Below are 25,519 nucleotides of genomic sequence, written 5' to 3'. Positions count from 1 at the left end.
ATGTGCAGATTATAATCACTGCCAGCCCTTCCCATAACCCAGGGCTCTTGTTTGAGTCCTAAAATATTCTGGGCAGGCATGAATAGGACCCTTTATGAGCTGTCATCAAGTAGCAACAGTCAAGTCACCTTGAGTTTAGCAATCCCAAAGCATCAACAGTGGCAGAGAGGAAATGGTGGAAGGGAGAACAAAGGCTACTCATTCCAGAATATGCTTTATTGCGAGTGACATTTACTTTTTCTGTCTGATGTGGCTTGCAGGACTTTGGAAAATACGTGGCAATCGCCCACTAATTTTCCTATTGAGTTTACAAGGTGAATTTGAAATACAATTTTTTCTTGGAATCTGTATTAAGTGTAGGGCTGCCATAACAAATTATCACAAACTTGGTGGCTTGCAACAATGATAATTTATCCTCTCATAATTCAAGAGGCCAGAAGTCCAAAACCAAGGTCTTGTCATGATTGGCTACTCTGGAGGCTCTGAGAAACACGCCCATGCCTTTCTCTTGGCTTCTGCTGGTTGCCACAAATCCATGGCAATCATCGACTTGTGTCAGCATAATTTGAATCTCAGCATTTTTTTTCACATGGTGTTCTCATGTCTTTGTCTTTCTGTGTCCAAATCTCCTTCTCCTTTCACTTACAACAATACCAGTGCCTAGTCTGAATTCAAAATGATCTCATCTTGAGGTCTTTAATTACACTGATAGAGACCCTATTTCCTGATAAAGCCACATTCCAAGATCCTGGTGCTATGTAAATTCTTGGGAGATACTCTTCAACCTGCTCCAGGATCTATATGTAACTGTTGTTTTTTAAAAAAAAATTTTTGAGCTCCAAGATATAAAATTCACAAATATGGAATTAAGATTCAACCTGAAAACCCCAAATGCCGATCTTATCCACAGTCTGCATAGTGGTTTCTGAGGAACTACTCTGAAACATAAGGACATTATAGAGAGAAATTTTGAAATCAATGAATTGTAACGATGCCTAGAAATATTTATCTCAAAAGTTACCAAATACACGTTTGGAAATTAAAATGTCAAGAAATAAGTCTCTAGAGGTTCAATACAGATTAAATATCAGTAGAACACAAGTTTCTAACTAAGCATCTTTAAAAATATTCTGAAGGTCAAATGCTAAGACCCAAGTATATTTGCAAACAACCCATTGAGGGGCCTTTTTGGAACAACTTAACTTACTGGGATCCATCAGTGTCTGTAACTAGTGCAAATATATTAATGCAATTATCTTATTTATGGTCATATCCTAGGTGTCTAATTTCATTCTTGATTTATAATAAAGGATGAATAAATACAACATAAATAAGTCTAGGAAGAGAAAATTTGTGTAATAAGTTTCAAATATTAAATTCTATGTCTTCATACTGGAAGGCAATAAGGTACCTTACCCAAGGTTTCACCAGGCGTAATTATGATACTATTTCTTTTGTAATCTGGAATGTGCATTACTTCTGATTTGCTTCCCATGTGTTGTGCAGTGATCTTGTTTCCATATTTTCTATGCTGAGAATGCAGATGCCTTATTTAAAGAAGTTAATAACAGAACATCTTCAATCTTTTAAAAATCACTTAAAATCCAGACACTAAACACAGAAGCACTTCTCCAGAGACTCCTTCAATTCACTTGAGCTTTCCAGGCATGCTTTGATTGATAGCTCCATTCTGTCTGTTTCTTAATCATTAATTTTTCTGTCTTGAAGGTGTGCAAAGAGCCTTTTAACTCTATTCTTGGACAACAAAAATTCCGGGTTTTTCGTTTGTTTTGGTTTAAAATCTGAACTGAAAATGCATCCTACTCCCTTTTGTACAGATCCATGGGTTCAGTGTAGCACTATCAGGGACTGGTGCTGTGGCACAGAAGGCTAAACCTCTGCCTGCAGTGCCAGCATCCCATATGAGGGCCGGTTCGAGTCTTGTCTGCTCCACTTTCAATCCAGCTCCCTGCTAATGCGTCTGGCAAAGCAGCAGAAGCTCTCCCAAGTCCTTGGTACCCTGCACCTATGTGGGAGACCTGGATGAAGCTCCTGGTTCCTGGCTTCTACTTGGCTGCTGCAGCCATTTGGGGAGTGAAGCAACAGATGGAATATTTCTCTCTCTCTCTCTCTCTCTCTCTCTCTCTCTCTCTCTCTCTTTATATTTCTGCCTTTCAAATAAGTAAATAAACCTTTAAAAAAAGAAATCCCAATGTAGCACTATCAAATATACTGATAACAGCAGTAAATTTCATTAAATGACTTTTTAATATAGATATTTTATCCCCAGATTCACATATGCTTTTCCAGAAAAGCCAGCACCTCAGAGACATATCCCTTAGCTATGTTTGTATGACCACAAAGCTAATTCTACCAGAATATATGGAATATCAGAACTGTATCTTCAAAATGTTAGGTAGTAGAGACAGTGTTCTAACATAGCAGGTAAAGCTGACTTCTGTGACACCAGCATCCCATAAGAGCCCTGGTTCATGTCCCAGCTGCTCCTCTTCCAATCCAGCTCCCTGCTAATGGCCTGGGAAAAGCAGCAGAAGACGGCCCAAGTGTTTGAGAACCTGCCTCCCACATGAGAGACTCAGATGAAGCTTTTAGCTCCTGGCATCATCCTGGCCCAGAGCTGGCCATTGCAGCCATCTGGGGAGTAAACCAGCAGATGGAAGATCTCTCTCTCTCTCTCTCTCTCTCTCTCTGTCCTTCTCTATCTCTCTGTCTGTAATTCTGCCTTTTAAAATAAATAAATAAATCTTTTTTAAAAGTGTTAGGTAGTACTGAACCTCAAGCATCAAAACTTGCATTGCTTTCAGGTCTAGAGTTCCTCAAATTAAAACTCCCTCAAACTCCACCAATCCTGTCTGTTAGCCCCAGTTGTGGGCATCTAGCTAGTGAACCACCAGATGCAGGTGCTCTCTCTCTCTCTCTCTCTCCCCTCCCTCTCCTCCCTTTCACATAATTAAAAATAAATAAATACAATTTTTTTTGGAACTGTAAAGCTATTAAATACTCCAAGGCTTCCAGAGGGTTTTGGCTGTAAGTGGAATGAAGTCACTGGAACAGGACATATCTAATGTGTGCTCTGAGCGCCACCCAGTGGCAAAAGCATAGACTGGAAGTGATGTTTATGTGCTCCTGGAATTGACTGTCATGAAAATTGGAGGAAGAAAAAAAAAAAAAAACAAAAAAACTGAGCTCCTGAAATCAACCGGCATTAATTAGGGGGTAAAACTGTCACAGAGGACCTGAATACAAACTTAAAGTGTGTATTCTTTTAAGTTTCAACAGGTTGACAGAAAGGGGAATGGATGCTGGTTTCATAGGTCGCAACTTGACCCACTGTGCCACAACATAGGCCCCATAATTACATTTCTTAATGGCTCTTATATTTCAAATATTGTAGACTCAATTTAAGCATCACAGATACCTAATGGAGTATGTATCATCACACTTACATAAAAGACACAGAAGGGAACATATGAACAATAGGGAAAATGCTTACAACACCTAACTAGGGGCTGGCACTGTGGCTCAGCAGGTAAAGCTGTGATCTGTGGTGCTGGCATCCCATATGGGCACCCGTTCAAGCCCTGGCTGCTCCACTTCCAATCCAGCTCTCTGCTATGGCCTGGGAAAGCAGTAGAAGATGGCCCAAGTGCTTGGGCCCCCGCACCCACATGGGAAAATCCCAGAAGTTCCTGGCCCCTGGCTTTGATCTGACCCAGTCTTGGCCGGTGTGGCATCTGTGGAGTGAATCAGTAGATGGAAGAGCTGTCTCTGTCCTTCTCTCTGTAACTCTACCTTTCAAATAAATAAATAAATCTTTAAAAAAATATAACAGTGTGATTGGATTTTAGGATTCAATCTCTTTCCTTAACTTGCCCCAGAATATCATTAAAAGGAAACTATTTACCATTCTAAAACATTGGGGCTCAAACTCAGCTGCATATGAGGTTACTGGGAAAATGTTAAAACATATTAATACTGGGTCACACTGAAGAAAGTTGATTTAATTGGTCAGAGGACTGTGGTTTGATAATCTGGATTTTTAAAGCTCTTTGGGTGATTCTCAGGGGCACGAAAGTTTGAAGATGACCTTGCTTAAGTGTTGGATTTCCTTGTCCCCTTCTTGCTAGCTATATAGTTCAGTAGTCTCCTAAAACGTTGAATAATTGTTGCCAACATGAGATCTTTTTAAATTTCAAATGCAATTAACTGAATAACTTTATGAAAGAAGAGATCCTATTCCAGATCATTTATGTCAGAAAATTTTAATTTTTTCCTAGTTCTCGTTGCATCAAAACATACTTCTTTTTCTTCTTCTTGAGTTTATTTATAATTGAACAGTAAAAATTGTATGCGTTTATGGTGCATAACATAATGATTTGGTACATGTGTACTTTTGAGACGAATTCACGGGAGTTAATTTGATTGCAAATTTTTTCTTCTTTTTTCATACCGAGGAGTTCACTTTTCTCTTTTTTCTGATAAAGTGTATCTCCATTGTCACTAATGGCAGATGACACACCATGCATGCTTCCTTCAGAATTGCTTCCTGCCTGGTGACATGGACTGTAACCACAGATGTCTCCCTGACAGTAGTTACCCTTGCAGCTATACGGCCCTTTTGCAAGTCCTAGGGCAGTCTAGGTGTCAGAAAGTATCATGCCCCTTTCTGTCAAAATGTGAGAAAGGTTCCTTCAGCTATACTCTGTACACGATGATTTTGTCCTCATAGAGTTTATTGAGATACTAAAAGATGAGATTATTTAAAAATTATTGCCTTCTTTAAGAATTTCAATCCACTGGTGAGTTATTTAATATCAAGCACATGTATGTTTTTCAAGTACCAAATTCTCTCAAGCTGTTTGTTGAACACACATCTGTGTTGACATATTTGTTTTTTCAGTCTCTTAAGTAAGCTGCTTCGGAAGTGAAGCAGTTGGGACTCGAACTCGTACCCATATGGGATGCTGGCACTGCAGGCAGAGGTTTAACTTTCTATGCCACAGTGCCAGATCCACTATTTCATTTTTTAAGTGTGATACTGTCATTCATTTTTATTTATTTATTTTGAACATTGAATTGTAAATTTTATTTATTTTTATTTATTTGAAACAAAGAGAGAGGAAAGGAGAGATACAGAGAGACACACAGAGATCTCCCATCCCCTGGTTCGCTCCCCAAATGCCCACAACAGCCAAGATTGGGTCAGGCCGAAGTCAGGAGCCTGGGAACTCTGTCTAGTCCCTATGCGGATGGCAAAGACTAAAGCACTTGTGCCATTACCTGTTGCCTTCCAGCGTGTTAACAAGAAGCTGGGACAGAAAGCAGAGCAGAGATTCAAAGCAATGTACACCAACACGGGGTGCAGACTTCCCAAGCAGTATTCTAGCTGCTGAAACAAAATTTTTGTATTTTATTTCAAGTACAGTACATAATCATTGAAATATATATGCATCAGAACTTTTTTAGATTTATTTTACTTTTATTAGATACAAACTGAATACTATGCAAAGAGGTGTGTGTGTGTGTGTGTGTGTGTGTGTGTGTGGCTTGGTACTATCCTAACAACTGTGAGAAACACAGATATACAAATGCACACACATAATCAATAGACATAAATGACTAAATATATATAGGTGAGGTGCCATACAATCATTATATTGTTTTTAAAATCTCCAGTTACTAATATTTATGAACACATTCTAGGCAACAAAATATACCGTATTTTCTCTAAGTGGGAATATAACTTTTTCCTTAGGATTGGAATCATTTTCAGCGCTTACAAATGGTGTTATGCTGAGTAGTTACTTTACCCCTTCATTTATTACATCCTTATTTTTCACTTCAACATTACTCTGATTTATTTATGCTTTCCTGCCTCAATAAAGGATTTGTCATAAAATCATATTATTAGATAATTTGAGATTCATGCATATTTTTAAAGGTTAATTTGGAAAGCAACATAATTTTGAAAGGATAAAGGAGAAGGATGGAAAAGAAACTCAATGAACTTAAGAGAATCAAAATTCAGAAATAAGCTGAAGATGAGAAAATAAATGTCTTTTACTTATTTAAACAAAATAATAAGGCTAAAGAAAGACTGTCATAGCTTACATTTCAAGTGCATAGTGGTTCATATGACACAATACTGTAGTGTTAGTACCCAAATTGGGTTTTTGGCCTAACTTTGCAATCATAATATGATGTGAGTTTGGGGACGTCACTAAGCTTCTCTTGGCCTCATTTTAGTCTTAAGTACATTGTGTTTACATTAAATAAGTGATGTCTGGACTGAAGAGGTAGTAACCTCTAATGTCAAGAACACAGATCCTAGTGCTATTGTTGTGGTACAACAGGTTAAGCTGCAGCTTGTATTGCCAGCATCCCATATCTGGGTGTCAGGTTGAACCAGTGGCTTTTGAGGCCACTTGGGGAATGAACCATCAGTTAGAAGATCTCTCTGTCTGTCTGTCTCGCTCTTGCTCTCGTTCTTTCTCTGTCTTTAAAATAAATAAATAAACCTTTAAAAAAAATTACTACAGACCCTGGAGACAGCCTAGATTTGAATCTCATCCCTGATATTCTTTTTTTTTTTTTAGCAAAAATGTTTAATCTCTCTTTAATGTGTGTGTTTATTTACAAGTACTAAATCTGAAGAACAGTAAAATAGGAAATAGCCGTATATTTACACATCTGCGGTCCAAGCGCCGGGCGGCTCCACAGCTTCCGGGAGAAGCCACGGCCAAGGTCAGCTCAGACCCCTAACATTCTTTAACTGCATGACCTCCTCATGTATACAATGCAGAAAATAGTAGTGCTTTTTGAAAAGATTGACTGACTATGTTATATTAGGTAATTTGGGTCACAAGCAGTGCCTGGTAATGGTCGCATGAGCTATTATTATTGTGAAATCTCAAACTGTACTCACCTGAGACAAATGACTTCTTTGTGCTCCCTCATGGCTTCATTGGGTTAGCAGGAAAAGAACAAAGGGGCTATTGGGAATAAAGCTGCCATGAACACCAGAGTGGAGATAACTCTTCAACATGTTGATTTCACTTCCTCTGGAGATATACCCAGAAGTGTGATTGTAGAATCATCTGATGAGTCTATGTTTAGTTTGCTTGAGGCATCTTTATACTGTTTTACATAATGGCTGCCCTAATTTACAATTCCATCAACAGTGTATAAAAGCTTCCTTTCCTCTATATCCTTACCAACACTTATTTTCTTTCTTTTTGATAATAGACATTCTACTAAGCGTGGTGATATTTCATTTAATTTGCATTTCCCTAAATGATTGGGGATTATGCATATTTTATATACCTATTGGCCACTTGTATGTCTATGGTTCTTTGCTCATTTTCAAATAAAGGTATTTGTTTTCTTGTTATTGAGTTGTTTGTGTTCTTTGTATATTTTGGATACTAACCTCTTACAAAATGGATGGTTTGAAAAAGCTTCTATTTTCTCCTAATCTGTGAGTTGTCTCTTCACTCTGTTAATTGTTTCCTTTCCTATTGGATTGCCTTTTGTTAGTTTATTTTTTAACTTGGATGTTTGTTCTGGCCAGGAATTCCAGTACTAACAACACTGAATAGCAGTGATGACAGTGCCTTGGATATCTACACTCCCATGTTCATTGCAGCAGCATTCACTACAGTTAAAATATGGAATCAATCTCAGCATCAAATGACAGATGAATGGACACAGAAAATATGGTATATACACCCAATGGAATATCATTCAGCCTTAAAAAGATAGATATAATTGTAATTTTTTCATTTGCAACAACACTGAAATAAGCCAGGCACAGAAACATAAGTACTACATGAGCCCACTTTTAAGTGGGATCTAAAAAATTCAAACTCAGAACAGAGAATAGATACCAGGGGCCAGGGCAGCTAGGGTGGGTGATGCAGAGAATTGGAAGATGCCATTCAATGCACACAAAATTTCAGGTAAACAGAAGGATTTGCTTTTTTAGATTTATTGATCAAAAATATGTACATGAAGTAAAGGATATATTAATTAGCTTTCATTGACCATTCCACAGTGTATACAAATTGTACCTCCAAATATATACATTATTATGTTATTAAAAATAAATCTTAAAAACCATCAAAGATTAAATATTTAAAATAATGTAATTATACTAGCATAAAGAATATTCTGAAAAATCTGCAGATTCCAGTCATTCTCATATTTTGAGTAAAACAGCCATTTTCAGTGCCCTGAATTCTAAATTGGCTTCTCCTGCATGAGAGGAGTTGATTTTTAAGCATACATTTAGTAAAGCAATATAATGATGTTAGTAAAAGTTTTCAGCAGATGTGCATGCATTAAGGAAACTGGTAGCAGTTATTTTTTTCCCCAAGACAGACTATTGATTATAAGGAATTGAAAGACTGATGGATTTTGTTAGTGTGACCAGGTGACTTCTTAAGGGAAATGTCCGATATCTCAACTGCAAATCAAGTTCTCTCATTACCAATCCCAGGAGAGGACTCTAACTGCATGGAAAATAACAAAGGTCATCATTACATCAATTATATCATTACATCAATCACATCATTACATCAATCATACAGAAACAGGAGTCCGTATATTTGTGCCCACTGCACTGTGGCTTACAACTTAGGTACACCTTGCACTAGGTACCTATTTTTCTCAGCCCTGGGAGACAGAACATAGTCATATATACAGCGAGTTGTGCAAGAAGATTTGCTACTTACAGACAGGCAGCAACGAATCAAAGTTTTGGATTCATTGTTAATTGATCCTTCAAGATTCAGAACAGATGCTCAGGACACACAGAGTCTTGACTGTACGTGTTCTACTTTTCCCCAGAGATGAAGAACTGCAAAAGGCAGCCCATCTCGGTTTATATATTTCAGGAGCCATGTGACACACTGGGCACCACTTTGAAGGACATTCTGCTTCTACAGGAAGGAGGAACAAAGTTCTGGCTGTCCCGGCCTGTGCCTCCCTAACTCAAGATGTTACATTCCCTAGGAGGGACTGGAATATTTCAGTCACATCCTCCCTATTTCATGATGTTCCATTTCTGGCACATTCTACAGTTATTCTTGAAAACTACACTCAAGAAATGGGTAGAATTGGGTTGGTCAAGGCCACTTTAAGAACTGTCTTGTACCAAACTTTTCTATACAAGAGTAAAAATTAAGGAAACTTATGTTAGTAGGCATGAGTATACTTATGCAAAATCCTTAAAGGCAAAAATCTCTACACATTGGTACAATAATAGATGTGTAATAGATAAATAATAAAATGTTAGAAGCTTAAAACAATAAAATGCATTCTTCTTGTATTCACATGATATGAGATATGGGTATTTCCGATTATGTAGTCTGCAATGACTGGTGATTCAGGATCCAAGATCCTTCAAATTGTGTGTTTTCCTTATTTTTAAAATGCAAATTCCAAGTTTTTTGTTTGTTTGTTGACAGGCAGAGTTAGACAGTGAGAGAGAGAGACAGAGAGAAAGGTCTTCCTTCCGTTGATTCATCCCCTAAATGGCCACTACGGCCGGCACTGCGCTGATCTGAAGCCCGGAACCAGGTGCTTCCTCCTGGTCTCATGCGGGTGCAGGGCCCAAGCACTTGGGCCATCCTCCACTGCCTTCCTCCACAGCAGAGAGCAGGACTGGAAGAGGAGCAACCAGGACAGAATCCGGTGCCCCAACTGGGACTAGAACCCGGGGTGCCAGTGCCACAGGTGGAGGATTAGCCTAGTGAGCCACGGCGCCGGCCCCAAGTTTGTTTCAAGTATCAACAACCAGACCACAAAAAGGGAATGAGAGAAGTTGTAGTAGTGCACAGAACAGTGGTGTACGACACTTCTTCTGATACTCCATTGGCCAGAATCCAGCTCTATGGTTACATTTACTTATGAAAAACTACAAAATCTTGCTATGCAGCCAACAAGAAAGAACTTGGGCTTGATAAAGAATTGCTAATTGTTTGCAAGAGGATAAAGTCTTTATAAGGTATAACAACTTCTACGCAGATTTTCATAGTAGTACAGGTGGAATGGAGTATATAGTATAGTGCTATGGTAGGAATTGTCGTACTTTAGTAAAATAATTTTATCTTGATGAACTGGTATGTCAAACCATTTAAAGAGCTGAAATTTTAGCTCCTTAGGTCAATTTTGATGGGAAATACTCCATGGTTGAGTGTAGCTTCCTCACAGCTGGACTTCAAGAAAATTGATAGGCCTTGACCTACAACTGTCCAGGCTGTGGTGACAGAGAAAGAACCTTAAATGGCGTCTTTGGATCTCCCAGGAGTTCTTTAGAATATCAGTTTTTTCTCTGGGATACCTATTGCCAATGTGGTCACAGAACGTTATAGGCATAGGACTTTCTGTTCCAGTAATGGGTGAGAGCCACCACGATTAAATGTTTAATACAAAGCAAAGATCTCTGGAAACTTCTTTGGCTTTAGCATGGTGCTTAGGGAAAAGAGGAGGACATTCTTGTAACAGTGAGATGGGATACTGAGCTTATAATTGGGAATTTCATTAGTTATGAATTCCTCTGGGCACTGAGACCTATGAGATACAGCTGTCGCTCCCCGTCTTCGTGGAGGAACGACACAGGACCCTGCACTGTTCTTTTGTCTGCTCGGCCCTTCCCGGGTTTGCTGCTGGTTCTTCCCGGGTTGGCTACCGACCCTTCCACCTCCGTGGAAGGGTGGTTCCCCCTGCCACTTTCCCCACTTCTGCGGGGGAGCGGCACACCGCCGGCCGGCTCTCTCGGGGGCTGCACAGGTGTTCCTTCAGATAGATGTTCCTCGTGCATGTTGTCTCTCTCCTCCTTTATAGTCCTCTTCCACCAATCCCAACTCTGCTACCCACACGCCGAGTACGCTGCTCTCCTCCAATCAGGAGCAGGATCAGCTCCTGCAGGTCATCACTCAAGTTGGCGAGAGGCAGCTGCGTAGAAGTTGTTACTCCCTTCTCAGCGCCATATTGTGGGAGAGCAGATGCATAGAATAAGTCTTAATTCGAGTAACAGTCTAGTCCGAGTTGCTCCCCACAGACCCCCCTTTCTTTTTATTTTTGGCATTGATACGCACCTGTCTTCGGTGCCCCGCGGCACACACTCTGCTCTGCTTGCTGGAGTTGCCCACAGGTGCTTACAAGCCCTACCAATCAGGCAAACCGAATCCGGGTCCTCTCTTCGCCATGCTGTGAGGAGGTTTTTAGGCGCTGATGCGTGCCTGTGTTCGGTGCCCTGCAGCGCATGCTCTGCTCTGCTAGAACTGCCTGCAGGTGCTTACAAGCACTACCAATCAGGCAAACCGAATCCAAGCCTTCTCATTGCCGTATTGTGGGGAGACTTATTGATGTTAATTCGTGCCTATCTTCGGTGACCTGCAGCTCATACTCTGCTCGAGCTGCCTGCTGGTGCTCATCGCCTTACTAATCAGGCAGACCGAATCCAAGCTCTCTCATTGCTGTATTGTGGGGAGACTTATTGATGTTAATTTGTGCCTGTCTTCGGTGACCTGCAGCGCATAAGCTGCTAGCCACCCGCAGGTGCTCACCACCTCCCTAATCAGGCAGACCGAATCCAAGCTCTCTCATTGCCATGTTGTGGGGAGGCCTTATTTTTCTCTATTTCTCTATCTCTGGGCATTCCTATCTCTCCTATTTTACTTCTATCTGCCAGCATTCCTATTTCTCTCATTTTACTTCTAAACTTCTGTTTCTCTTATCCCCGCGGCTTCCCGGCGCCCGCCCCGAGGCTGCTTCTCGACTCCTCGCCCCGCGGCAGCTTCCCTGCTCTGCGCGGCTTCATGCACGCTCCGCGGTCTCCGCGCCCTTTGCGCCCGCACCACGGCCTTCGCGCCAGCCCCACGTTCCCTATCTATTCGCGCCCCATGCGCTCTCCCCACTTGTGCCCCGCGTGCTCTCTCTGCGCTTGGCGGCTTCCGCAAATCACACAGCCTAGCTCATGTTTCCACCACCGGTATTCAGTCTAAGTTCCCTGGGCTAACCTGGCGAATTCAACCTAGCTTACATCTGCGCCTTTCAGTTTGGCTTCCCGTCTTTTGCTCCCTGGGCTAATCTGACGGATTCCAACCTGGCTTACGCGTCTCTGCCTCTGGTTTAGCTTTTCACCTTTTGCTCCCTGGGCTGACTTGACCAATCCCAACATAGCTTATGTCTCCGCCTCAGCCTGCCCCCGCGGCTTCATCCTCCCTAACATATTTTTCTCTACCCGGTATGTTTCCTAACTTTTCTTCCAACAATATTCCCCTCTCATTTCTCCTGACCTCGCCCCACAGTCCGTATCCAAGTTAAGTTTCTTCTAGGTTTCACTTTCGCTTTCGACCTTAGAGATTTCTCCCAGCTTCCCCCCGTAGTCCGTATCCGAGTCTATGCCTAGGCTTTCAATAGCTTCTTCTGGCACCTTTTCCGTCCTGCTTTTCCCTAGGCTCTTTGCTAGTCTCTCTCTCCGGTATTTTCCCACTTCTTCCCGCTTCTTCCCTCCTAGGTTTCCTATCCAAGTCACGGCACCATTATGTCGCTCCCCCTCTTCATGGAGGAACGACACTACACCCTGCCTAGGCTTCATATCCGAGTCACGGCACCATTATGTTGCTCCCCGTCTTCGTGGAGGAACGACACAGGACCCTGCGCTGTTCTTTTGCCTGCTCGGCCCTCCCCGGGTTTGCTGCTGGTTCTTCCCGGGTTGGCTACCGACCCTTCCACCTCCGTGGAAGGGCGGCTCCCCCTGCCACTTTCCCCACTTCCGCGGGGGAGCGGCACACCGCCGGCCGGCTCTCTCGGGGGCTGCACAGGTGTTCCTTCAGATAGATGTTCCTCGTGCATGTTGTCTCTCTCCTCCTTTATAGTCCTCTTCCACCAATCCCAACTCTGCTACCCACACGCCGAGTACACTGCTCTCCTCCAATCAGGAGCAGGATCAGCTCCTGCAGGTCATCACTCAAGTTGGCGAGAGGCAGCTGCATAGAAGTTGTTACTCCCTTCTCAGCACCATATTGTGGGAGAGCAGATGCATAGAATAAGTCTTAATTCCAGTAACAGTCTAGTTCGAGTTGCTCCCCACATACAGCTGTTTTATTAATCATAAAATCATTTCCAGACATTTGAAAAAATTAATATGCTCATTTGTATAGACAGTATTTATCAACATATTGGCAACACTAGGATCACATTCTTTTTTTATATATTTTATTTTATTTAATGAACATAAATTTCCAAAGTACAGCTTATGGATTACAATAGTTTCTCCCCCCCATAACTTCCCTCCCACCCACAACACTCCCCTCTCCCACTCCCTCTCCCCTTCCATTCACATCAAGATTAATTTTCAATTATCTTTATATACAGAAGATCAATTTAGCATATATTAAGTAAAGATTTCCACAGTTTACACCCACATAGAAACACAAAGTGTAAAATACTATTTGAGTACTAGTTATAGCATTAATTAAACACCTAAGAGTAATTGTGTATTAATTACAGAGTTCAACCAGTAGTTTTAAGTAGAACATAAAAAATACTAAAAGGGTAAAGTATTAAGTTCTTTTTTTTTCTTTTTTTGTTTGTTATATAGTTATTTTTTTATTTAATAAATGTGAATTTACAAAGTGCAACTTGTGTATTGTTGTGGCTTCCCCCCCCCAAACCTCCCTCCCTCCCGTGGCCCTCCCCTCTCCCACTCCCTCTCCCATCCTGCCCTTCATCGAGTTTCATTTTCAATTACCTTCATATACTGAAGATCAACTTAGTATATACTAAGCAAGGATTTCAACAGGCTGCACTCACACAACCACACAAGATATAGGTTATTGTTCGACTAGTAGTGTTGTTTTTAAGTTTCATAGTAAAACACATTAAGGACAGAGATCCTAGGTGGGGAGCATGTACCCAGTGACTCCCGTTGTTGATTAACAATTGGCACTCTTATTTATGACGTCAGCAATCACCGGAGACTCTTGCTATAAGCTGTCTAGGCTATGGAAGCCCCTTGAGTTCACCGACTCTGAACTTGTTTAGTCAAGGCCATATCACAGTGGAGGTTCCTTCCTCCCTTCAGAGAAAGGCGCCTCTCTCCTTGATGGCCTGTTAGGATCACATTCTAATTGAACTAATTACAATGGACTCCTCTATTATTTTGAATCAGAATGGAAATTGCTGTTCTAGTGAAATCACACAAGATTATATCCTGGTTTCTATGTGGCAGAATTTTTCTCACAAGGCACAAAAGCCTAAAGATGTGTTAAATACAGGTGAGAAAATAGGAATGGAACATTAGGATTCAAATGGCTCTTTGAACTTTCACATATGAAAGGTTAGCTCAGCTCAAGTCAGATTCAGCAGTGCAGGTAGATGCTAATCAGATCAATTTAAGTCATTTGAAGTGGTTTGCTGAGTTCTGTTTGGCACAATTGTTCTAAGAGAAAGTGGCAATTAATTAGGTACTTCTGGAAGGTTGGATACCTCTGTAACTGGATCAGATTGCTTAATCCCTAAACCCTTTATAGAGTCAATTTCTTCTCTGGGTTCTGGGCTGCCCTAAAGTCTACAGAACCTTTAAATTTATGGAGAACCCAAGGATGTTCTTGTGTCATAAGAATAATAGAACATATATGGAATATAAGATTATCTCTAAGTCAGGAAATATTGAGAGAGAAAAATAAAGCTATACCATTAATAATTATACAGAACAACAAAATAAACTAAGAGTATTCTAGACAAACCAGGCCCTTAACATTTTCCTACTGCAGGTAGAGTTTCTGAAAGTGTTGTGTGTGGAATCACTGCATCAGAACCTACAATATAGTGCATTAAATGCAGATTCCTGGTTCCTACCCTACACCAACCATTTAAGCTCTTCTTGAAACACAGCCAGTAATATGCAGTTTAAGAAGACTTCTGGGGGCCGACGCTGTGGCACAGTGGGTTAACACCCTGGCCTGAAGCGTCAGCATCCCATATGGGCACCAGTTCAAGACCCGGCTGCTCCACTTCCTATCCAGCTCTCTGCTATGGCCTGGGAGAGCAGTGGAAGATGGCTCAGATCCTTGAGCCCCTGCACCCTCATGAGAAACCTGGAGGAAGCTCCTGGCTCCTGGCTTCGGATCGGCACAATTCCGACCATTGCAGCCAAATGGGGAGTGAACCATCGGATGGAAGACCTCTCTCTCTTTCCCTCTCCTCTCTGTGTAACTCTGACTTTCAAATAAATAAATAAATCTTTTTTTAAAAAAAATTTGACTTCTGACTTATTAACTCAAGTGTGTCTATGTGTGCTGCAATTTTCATAGTACTAAAGAACAAAATCAGTGTGAAAAATTGTTGGCACCCAGCATTGTGGTGTAGTGGGTTAAGCTGCCAGCTGTGATGCCTGCATTCCATGTGGGAGCCGCTTCGAGTCCCGGCTGCTCCACTTCCAAGCCAGGTTCCACCAATGTGCCTGAGAAAGTAGCAGAGAACTGCCCAAGTGCTTGGGCCCCTGCCACCCATGTAGGAGACCCAGATGAAGCTCCCGGTTCCTGCCTTTGGACTGGCCCAGCCCTGGCCATAGCAATCATTTGGTGAATGAACCAGTAGATGGAACATCTGTCGCTCTGTCTCTGTCTCTCTCTAACTCTGCCTTTCAAATAAATAAATAAATCTTTTTTACAAAAAAAGGAAAGTGTTAAAATGATTCTGTTTCATTCAGTTGAAGTGCACAAAAATATTTCCAAATGAGTTTCAACTTGCATAAATGACAGCTTGTTGTATTATCTGACGTTTTCTCCTCTCATTGCTTTCCTTATTGTCATCTCAAATTGAATTTAGATTATTACATTCACTGATACAGAGACAGAATGATTATTTCATGTGTCTTCATTTTGTCATATTTTGCATTTGTTCCTTTGAATTCCTGGAAGTTTAGTGAGATGGCATTAATGTATCTCTTTAGCTTTGCAAAAAGGACTTAGTACTTCAATCTCAGGCTTTATAATATGTTGTTAGTCTTTTTTTATAAAAAAGATTTATTTATTTATTTATTTATTTATTTGGAAAGCAGAGTTACAGAGAGGCAGGGGCAGAGAGAGAGAGAGAGAGAAAGGTCTTCCATTCGCTGGTTCACTTCCCAAGTGGCTGCAATGGCCAGAGCTGGAATGATATGAAGCCAGGGGCTAAGAGCTTCCTCCAGGTCACCATGCAGGCACAGGAGCCCAAGGACCTGGGCTGTCTTCCACTGCTTTCCCAGGCCATAGCAGAGAGCTGGATCAGAAGAGGAGCAGCTCTCCAACTGGCTCCCGTATGGGATGCTGGCACTGCAGGAAGTGGCTTTACCCACTACGCCACAGTGCAGGCTCCCTGTTATTAGTCTTAGTGACAGCATGTTCATATATAAGGATCTTTCAAATATTAGGCTTTGTGTCTAAATTTTAGATTAAGAACAATGTTTATGTTTATAAAACTACAATAGATAACAAAAATTTGTCTGCATGTGTCTTAATTCTAGTCACATATTTGCACTCATTATAGAGTTTGAAAGTGTAAGTAGCCATGCAAATTTACAGTCCCTCTTTTGTTCAGGGACCACAGCAGGCTTTCTTTCCATTTGTTCTAAGGGAGAAGGAAGGATGGCAATTTTATTTGTGTGACAGTGATGAATCTATGTCTACATCATGCTTTTGACATTTATTTGATGCTTCATTTAACTTAAGCTTGAAAATCAATCTTCCCCCTCCAAATCAAATCTCAGCAGGTCTTGGAATGAGAACAGAATCACTGGGCCACCCAGTCTCCTTTATAGACTTCTGAGTGTGTTTGTTATCTTCTATTGTATATATTGTCTTCACAGAAGGAAGTCTGCTTTAAACTTGATGATGATCTTCACTCAATAGGAAGTAGCCCTATTATGAACATTCAGCCTGAATTTGTACAAAATCCTAACAATCACTAGTGTTCTTGAGAGCTGTCAATTTGATTCAATTCAGTTCAAGTACCAACTCTAGTATCCAGTGTTTATTAAGTGTCAGGCACATTATTATATATTGAGACTACATTTTAAAAAAATGATTGAAAGAATTGCTAGGTTTAGTATAGGTGAACAGTTTTGAGGAGGGAGTGATTTAATTTGAAGGGGAAGAAAAAATTGTTTTAACTGATGAATCTATGTGTTTGGGCTTTAAAAGATTACAAGAAGTTTTTCCAAGTGAGCGGAAGGGAAATAAAAGTATATTATAGTGGGACCGGCACTGTGGCATAGTAAGCTAAGCTTCTGCTTGTCGTGCCAGCATCCCATATGGGTGTCTGTTCGTGTTCTAGCTGCTGTTCTTCTGACTCAGCTCCCTGCTTGTGGCCTGGGACAGCAGTGGAAGATGTCCCAAGCCCTTCGGCCCTTGTACCCAAGTGGGAGATCTGCTGGCTCCTGGCTTCAGATCAGCTCAGCTCTTGTTTTTGAGGCCTTTTGGGGAGTGAACCAGCAGATGGAGCAACTTTCTTTCTTTTCTCTCTGCCTCTCCCTCTCTGTCTGTAACTCTACCCCTCAAATAAATCAATAAAATCTTTTAAAAAATACTTTGTAGCGGGGCTGGTGCTGTGGTGCAGTGGGTTAACACCCTGGCCTGAAGCACTGGCATCCCATATGGGCGCCGGTTCAAGACCCAGCTGCTCTAATTCCAATCCAGCTCTCTTCTATGGCCTGGGAAAGCAGTGGAAGATGTACCAAGTCCTTGGGCCCCTGCACCCATGTGGGAGACCCGGAAGAAGCTCCTGGCTCCTGGCTTCGTATCGGTGCAGCTCCAGCCATTGCGGCCAACTGGGGAGTGAACCATTGGATGGAAGACCTCTCTCTCTCTCTGCCTCTCCTCTCTCTGTATAACTCTGACTTGCAAATAAATAAATAAAATCGTTAAAAAAATAAAAAAGCAAGGGTCATGTGTTTTAACTAATGAGTGGTTAAAAAAATGAAATCCTGTCTTTTGCAACAAAATAGACACAACTGGAAACCATTATACCTAGTGAAATAAGCCGGTCCCAAAGAAGCAATACCATATGTTTTCCCTGATCTGCAGTAACTAATAGAGTACCTAAAATGTAATGTATAGGAGTGTAATCGACATTTTGAGTTTGAATGATTGTTTACAGCCCTTGTCTCAACTGTTAAGGAACAGTGTTTTTATCTGTATACTGTTTGTTGAACTCTTTACTTAGTGTAAGGTTAACTTTAGGATCATTAAGTAAACCAAAAGTAGGTCTTTGTAAAAATTAAGGGTGGGAATGGGAGAGGGAGGAGGAAAAAGGGTGGGAATGTGGGTGAGAGGGAGGGTAGGGTGGAAAGTATCACTATGTTCCTGCATCTGTATATATGAAATTTGTGTATCTTAAATAAAATTTAAAAAGTAAAAAAAAAAAAACCCAAAACTAATACTACATAAAACCTGAAGAGATTAGTTAACTTGGCAAACTAATGCAAGAAAACAGAGATATTTTATGACATACTCAGAGATTGGACTTTATTATTAGGTCAGTGGAAAGACAATGAAGATTTTAGGTAGAAAATTTATGATTAAATTTGCAAATTAGTGATTGATTAGTGATAATATGAGGGATGAGAAGTGGATGGAGGGCAGACACAGAAGCAAAGTGTAGCACAGTGAAAACTAAACTTGTGATCAGTACATATGGTTTAATGAGTCCTACTACTGGTCCTGTCTTGGAGAGTTACAGTTCTGAGAATAAAATTCTTTGTCTTCAAATTATCTCAAAGAATCTTTTGTGTTCCAAATTTCTATGAATCTCTCATCTCATTTTATGATTGTAGGGATACTATATGTAGGAATATAGCTTGCTACATTAGTGAGTGTATGAATAATTGGATCAAAGGATGGGAGAATATACATATACACACTATGCACACATATATATGAGTGTATATGTGAATATATGTGTGTATATGCACACTTATATGGTCATCAGCTAAAATATGGTGGTATCCCTATAGCTGTTCATATTATAAAATTCTTAAATCTCAACTTCATGTTGAGAATCTTTCTGAAATTGTTTCCTTTATATTTTAAATTCTATGCTAATTAAAAATGGTGACTTACCACTAAGTATTTCAACAGGTATTAGTTTATTTAAGCTACCATAATGAACTTGAGAGACCTGGTTTGAGAGTAAACCTCAGTCTTTGCATGGAAATACATTTTTTAAAGTACAGTTAACCCTCCAAAGGTCATTTAGTAAGGAACTGAAATTTTAGTCATTTCTCATAAAAACATTAAAAGGACTTAAATTCATAAAAATATGACCATTTTTCAAATCTCCATTCCTCTATTCAAATTTCTTGTACTCCTCAACACTGTAACATTTCTTCACAAAAATCCTTGGTTATCTGTAGCATTATTATCCATTTGACCTTTCTATTCTTTACTACAAACCCTCCATTGTTTTCTTATAATGATAGTTCTCATATCTCTCTTCCAAAGGGTTTCATTTATATCAGAAAAGGAAAAGATAGGGGAAACTGAATCAGAGATGATACAATTTGGGAGAAGCTGAGAAATTAATTCTTTTTTTTTAAGGGAAAGGGCATATTGGGGGAAACCTGACAGACTGGAGGGAAGGGGCGAAAAAGAAAAGAGGGAGAAGGAGAGTGTAAGAGAGAGGTCGAGAGAAAGATCAAGAGAGAGATCAAGAGACAGAGAGAGATCGAGAGAGAGAGAGACAGAGAGAGGGAGAGAGATCAGGAGATGGAGAGAAAGAGAGCCACGTGTTCAGGAACAGGTGGGGAACTTTGCTGGGGAGCGGGCAGGGAAGTAGGAGCATCAAATTCCAATAGGGTAGGGGTGGAGCTGACACCAGTGGTTGGGCGATGTGGCCACCTGGTTTCAAGTAATGGGGGTGGGGGCTAGAGCCTAGGCTGGTGTCCAGGGCATAGATTGCTCCATAGATAAGATTGAGCCATTTTACTAACATCCTCCCCTTTTGTTTTTTATAAAGAAAAGTTGTATGGAATTACATTAGTGCCAAAAGTCCAGGAGGGATGGAGGAACAATGATCTGTCTTTAGAGCTACTTCCTGCTGATATGGAGAGACGAGGTACTCTCTGCTGGCAAGGGGCAATGTCTCAAGCCGCTGTCTCCTGGGTGGGGAGCCGAGTATATCCCTGTAGAAGTATTTGGTTGACTGCCTGGTTGGGGATGGCCTTGTTCATTCCATTATCACCTCCTATAGACACTTAAACAGACATGGTAGTATAAAAGACAGGGTGAGAATAGCAACCAATGATTCTAAGAGTGGCATTAATCAGGTAATGAGAAGATTTCATAGAGAGGAAATGAGGAGGTCTCTGGACCCTTGTGAAGACTGTCTGATGGAGGTGGTTAGAAGCTGATCCCAACAAAGACCGGGAGAAAAGCCACTCATCTTTTGTGGGTACAGAGGTTTGTCTGTAGAGAGATTCTGAACAATCATACAACATTAAGTGGGGGAGAGGACCATCAATACACATACACAGGTAGGCAGTAGAGTCATTGATGTTAGAGTAGAGGCTATGATTACAAAGGAATGAGAGCCAAGTGGGCTAGACAGGTCTAGAACAAAAGACAGAATCATTATTAGAGGACCTAAGAAAGGTGCTGTCTAAGCCACAAATAAGTTCTTGGATTGAGAGGCAAATAGAAACTGACAGAAGGGGCTTGATAATAATCAGGTGGGCTTTAAGGCCTTGTAAGTTAAGAGGCCCAGACCTATCTATCTCTTCACATAGGGTACATCCAAGGGAGGTGTGAACCTCCTTGGGAAGGTACCCTGTTGACTTCCATTACCCAGCTGGCCTGGGAGGAGAGTAGCCGGGTAAAGGCAGGTGACATTTCTAACAGGAAATTTACAGTTCTGCCTGCAATGTTACTGACCCCTACTTGGCCATCCCCTCAGCAGTGGTGGTCACTTTGGAAACTTGGCCAAATGAAGGGCCTTTCAACTTAGAGCCAGCAAGGTCTGTGGCTCTGACCTGGGTGTCCTTCGACTCCAGGGCAGTTCCATTTCTGGTGATCCAGATCTTGGCTGGCAGAGCTGCCAGGGCTCTTCATAAGCTGACTTCTGCTGAAGCCCTGGCTTTCCACATTGAAAGCCTCTGCAGTGGAGGCCTGTTGGGTCACTTTGAGGGCAGACCACTGTACAGAGGCCTGCCACCTATTGTTACATTGCTTCCGAAGCCTAGCTTTCTTTTCCTCCTGGTTTTTGTTAAAGCAGACCAGAGGATGCAAGTCAAGGGGGAAAATTAATTCTTTATCATATACTCTAAAATATTACAATTACTTTGTACTTTACTTTGGCCTTATCGAATCCACTGTAACTTCATTAGGAACACAGACTATAACTTTTGTTCCTTTTGTAGCTACTATCTCACTGAGTCAGAGAACAAATCCTTCAAGACAGTCACATGCCTAAGAACAGGAGTCTGTGCAAACCAAGACTCAGAATTAGGTCACCTATTGGTATAAAAAAGTGTTACTGGGGGGCTGGCATTGTGGCACAGTCAGCAAGCTGCTGCATGTGATGCTGGCATCACATATCAGAGCACTGGCTGGACTCCTGGCTGCTCTACTTTTGATTCAGCTTCTTGCTAAAGCACCTGCAAGGCAGCAGAAGGTGGTCCAAGTGCTTGGGTCCCTGCACCCCATGTGGAAAACCAGAAGGAATTTCTGACTCCTGGCTACAGCTTTGACTCAGCCCTGGCTCTTGTGGCCATTTGGGGAGTGAACTTGTGGATGGAAGATCAATCTCTCTGTGTCTCTGTCTCTGTCTTTGTCTCTCTCTGTTGTCTACCTTTTAAATAAATAAATCCATAAATCTTAAAAATAACAGAAACAAAATGCTTTGGAATATAGCCAAGTGCACTGATTCAGTACAGTATTGTGCTGGCTTCTTTCAAGGGCAGAGTTAATTAGTTGTTTCAGACACTATAGGGCTGACAAGCCTAAACTGTTCACTATGAGGTCCTTTAAGAAAAAGTTTGCTAACTCTTATCTTAAAAAAATGAAATCTAAATTCCCTAGCTTGTTTTCAAAGACATTTGTCATGTTTTGCACTCCAGGGTCTGATTCCTCTTGACAATTTTGGGAATCATCTCTATGCTGGCCTATCCAGTAAATGTGGAACAAAATGCTGCAAGAATGAGAGGTGGTTACAGCTATTTTGCAGAAGTGGTGTCAAAAATATCCTGCACCTTGGCCAGTAGTGTTCCTGCGAAATTGTTACTGACAAAAGATGGCTTTTCAGCTTCCTGTTCTACAGTGGAAAAACTCCCCGGTTCTCTTCCAGCCCTGTATGAGACCCCGATATTTTCATAAACCTCCTTGAAACTAATGACAAATTTGGTTTCTATTATTTGCTACTGGAGTCATTCCACCCCACACATAGACTTGTTATAAAAAAGCTTTACTAATTTTGCACCTGCTCACAGCGATTGCATATGACTGTACATAATCCCAGATATGCCATTCATTCATACTGATGTCAATTGTGATCACTCAGGATTGTGCAGTGCCTAATCTGCATAATTGTAAAAGGTTTCTTTGGATCTCCTCATCTGTCCAGTTAACTTTCTTTTATTTATTTATTTGAAAGGCAGAGTTACAGAGTTACAGAGGCAGGGGCGGAGAGAGAAAGAGTGAGGTCTTCCATCCATTGGTTCACTACCCAAATGGCTGCAACAGTGGGAGCTGAGCCTGTCCAAAGCCAGGAGCCAGGAGCTTCTTCCAGGTCTCCCACATGGGTGCAGGGGCCCAAGGATTTAGGCCATCCTTTACTGTTTTCCCAGGCCATAGCAGAGAGCAGGACTGGAAGTGAAGCAGCTGGGACTGGAACCTGCGCCCATATGGGATGCCAGCACTGCAGGAGCTGCCTTAGCCCACTATGCCATAGCATCGGGCCCCAAATTCCCTCTCAATTGTCTTACATCCACACACTAGAAAGTCAATTCCAATTACTTTTACTCTCCAGATAAGGTATGTTCTATCTTGTTCTTTTTGTGATCATTTTTTTCTTAATGCCAAAGGCAGCTTCTTTACAGCTTACTTATTTGACAAAGTCCTATTGCTCTCCTCAGATATAACTTCTACCGTAAAACTTTCCCTGTTACATCATTATTCTGCCACCCACCATAGGCATTTATTGTAGATGTTTTTACCAAATGTTTGCATAACATTTTGTGTTCATGTCTGTCAAAAACCACATGATGGTTTGAATTTGGTCTTCTGCACTGATGTGTGCATTATGAATAGATTATCTAATTGTGGCCTAACAGACACACACAGTAGATGCTTAAATTATCAACTCTTTGTGGACTCCTTGATATATTCTTTGGCAGTAATAGTTCACTGAATGAAACAAATTAATGCTTACTGTTTTCAATTCCTCATTATCACGTAAATCAAAATGTATAATATTTACTTCTTTCTGCTTGTTACTAACATAACATAAAATAAATTTCAACTTGGTAGGGAGAAACTTTATCTGAAAAGATTATTGCAAAGAGGAACATGTATTGCAATAGAGTGAGTGTAGCTATTGCAATAGGGAGAAAGCTGTGACCTTATTAACTTCAAGAATCTCAAAGGTTAAGTCAAAAGGGTTTTTCTTTCATCAAAGGGGTAAATAACAGTAGAAAGAACAGAGGAAGTAGGATAAAAGGGTGATGGGGTCAGACTGTAGATCAGGGAATGTTTTACTCTAAGGCTAGCTTATTCTCAAGAGATATTATGTGTTGGCTCAGTTTCTGTGTGGGCCAGGTTCAGGGTCCTGAAGGAAAGATACTTAAATGTTTTGTTGTAGTTGATCAAGAACATGCTTTTCATCTAATAAATTTTGGGGACTCTAAGTCTGTTTTCTATGGCTATAACAGAGTGGCAGAACCTGGATAATATATAAAGGAAGGAGGTTTATTTAGCTCACAATGCTGTAAGTAGGAAAGTTCAAATTCCAGCAGCTGCAGGTCTCAAGGGCCTCATGCTTTTGGGAGGCTGAAGAGTCCAGTTTCTTGTCTCCAACACACAAAAGAATCAGTAGATGTAGATAAAGATTAGCAGAGAAACAAGATTTCTTAGCAGAATGTAAATACACACTCAACAGGAATTCAGGCATGTTCTAGAAACAGCTGCAACTCACGAGGTTGGGAGTCATCTCTATCTGTGATCTGGAGGCATAGGAAGTGGTACTTTGGACAGAATTTTCCAGAGAAAGGCAAAGATTTCCAGGAATCTGGTGACTGCCCATTTTCTGGCTTTTGAAGGAAGTCTTGGAAGTGTCATAGCATCAGGTGTATGACTAGAGTGGGAGTGTCAGCTATGATAATTTTATTATAATGATTTTATAACAGGTTGTAGATCATTACAGGGATGCAGTTTGCCACCATGTTTGATATTTGTGGCCATCACCACTACTGGGAAGTGGTTTTGCTTACAATATTGATTTTGTGTTGCTGGCCATAGGAGGAGCTTTTTACAGGCAATCCTGGATGGGAGAAGGTGGTGAAATACTTCCTCCAGCTCCTTCGTTAATCTCTGAATGTCTCCTCATTATAACTATATTTCATCAGAATTTGGCAGACAGCATACACTGCAAGAGTGCTCATGAGAGTGGTGAGCAGATATTACAGAAGGCAAGAGGGGAGAAGAGGAGCCTAACACTTTATAAAACCTAATGTAGAGGCTGGCTTCATGGTGCAGCAGATAAAGCCGCAGCTTGTGACATGAGAATTCCTTATTGGAATGCCGGTTAGAGTCCCAGTTACTCTGCTTCTGATTTGGCTTCCTGCTAATGCACCTGAGAAGGCAGTGAAGGATGGCTCAAGTACTTGTTACCCTGCCACCTATGTGGGAGACTCAAATGGATTTCCTTGTTCCTGGCTTTGCCCTTGCCCAGACTGGTGTTGCAGCCATTTGGAGAGTAAGCCAGTAGATGGACGATTTCTCTCTTTCCTCTGCCCCTGCCCCTGCCTTTCAAATAAATAAAGCTTAAAAAAATCCAACAGCTGCTATAGCAATAACTAGGTCAAAGAGTGACTCCCACAAGATGGCATTAATCTACTCATCTGGGCTCCATCCCCGTGATCTGAGCACCTCCTGTTATGCTATGTCTCCCAATACTGCTGCATTGAGGAATTAAGCCTGAATATTAGGTTTGCTGGATTCAAACCATATTGAAACTAAAATATGAGACAAAAATTAGAATTTGGAGGATATTTGTTTGGTATTGTCATAGGCAAACAGGGAAGGCATCCCTGAGTCTTAGCTGAGTCATGTAGGGAAGGGAAATGTTTCACTATCAGTTGTTTTCTGAACACAAAGGATGACGGATTTCTCAACCTTTGCTGGTTTCCAGTATTACCGGACTTAGGTAAAACATTGTCACTAATAATAATGTTTTCAGCATTATTATTAGTGAAAATTAGAGCTGCAGAGACTTAATTTTCTTTTGCTGGGGTTATCAC

At 41.1% G+C, this 25,519-nt stretch overlaps 1 protein-coding gene across 1 annotated transcript in view; it reads right to left on the bottom strand.

The window, feature by feature from the left end:
- LOC100357520 (E3 ubiquitin-protein ligase RLIM) overlaps positions 1-8,873 on the bottom strand; it is a 45,466-nt gene extending 36,593 nt beyond the window's left edge. Inside the window, exon 1 of the mRNA XM_070066664.1 lies at positions 8,754-8,873. The gene's annotated coding sequence lies outside the window, so the exon portion shown is untranslated. The remainder of the gene's footprint in view (positions 1-8,753) is intronic.
- Between the last annotated feature and the right edge of the window lie 16,646 nt (positions 8,874-25,519).

Source organism: Oryctolagus cuniculus, chromosome X (genome assembly GCF_964237555.1).
Source record: "Oryctolagus cuniculus chromosome X, mOryCun1.1, whole genome shotgun sequence".
NCBI lineage: Eukaryota > Metazoa > Chordata > Mammalia > Lagomorpha > Leporidae > Oryctolagus > Oryctolagus cuniculus.
The sequence above is the reverse complement of the archived record's forward strand: the minus strand, read 5'-3'. Positions and strand labels throughout refer to the sequence as shown.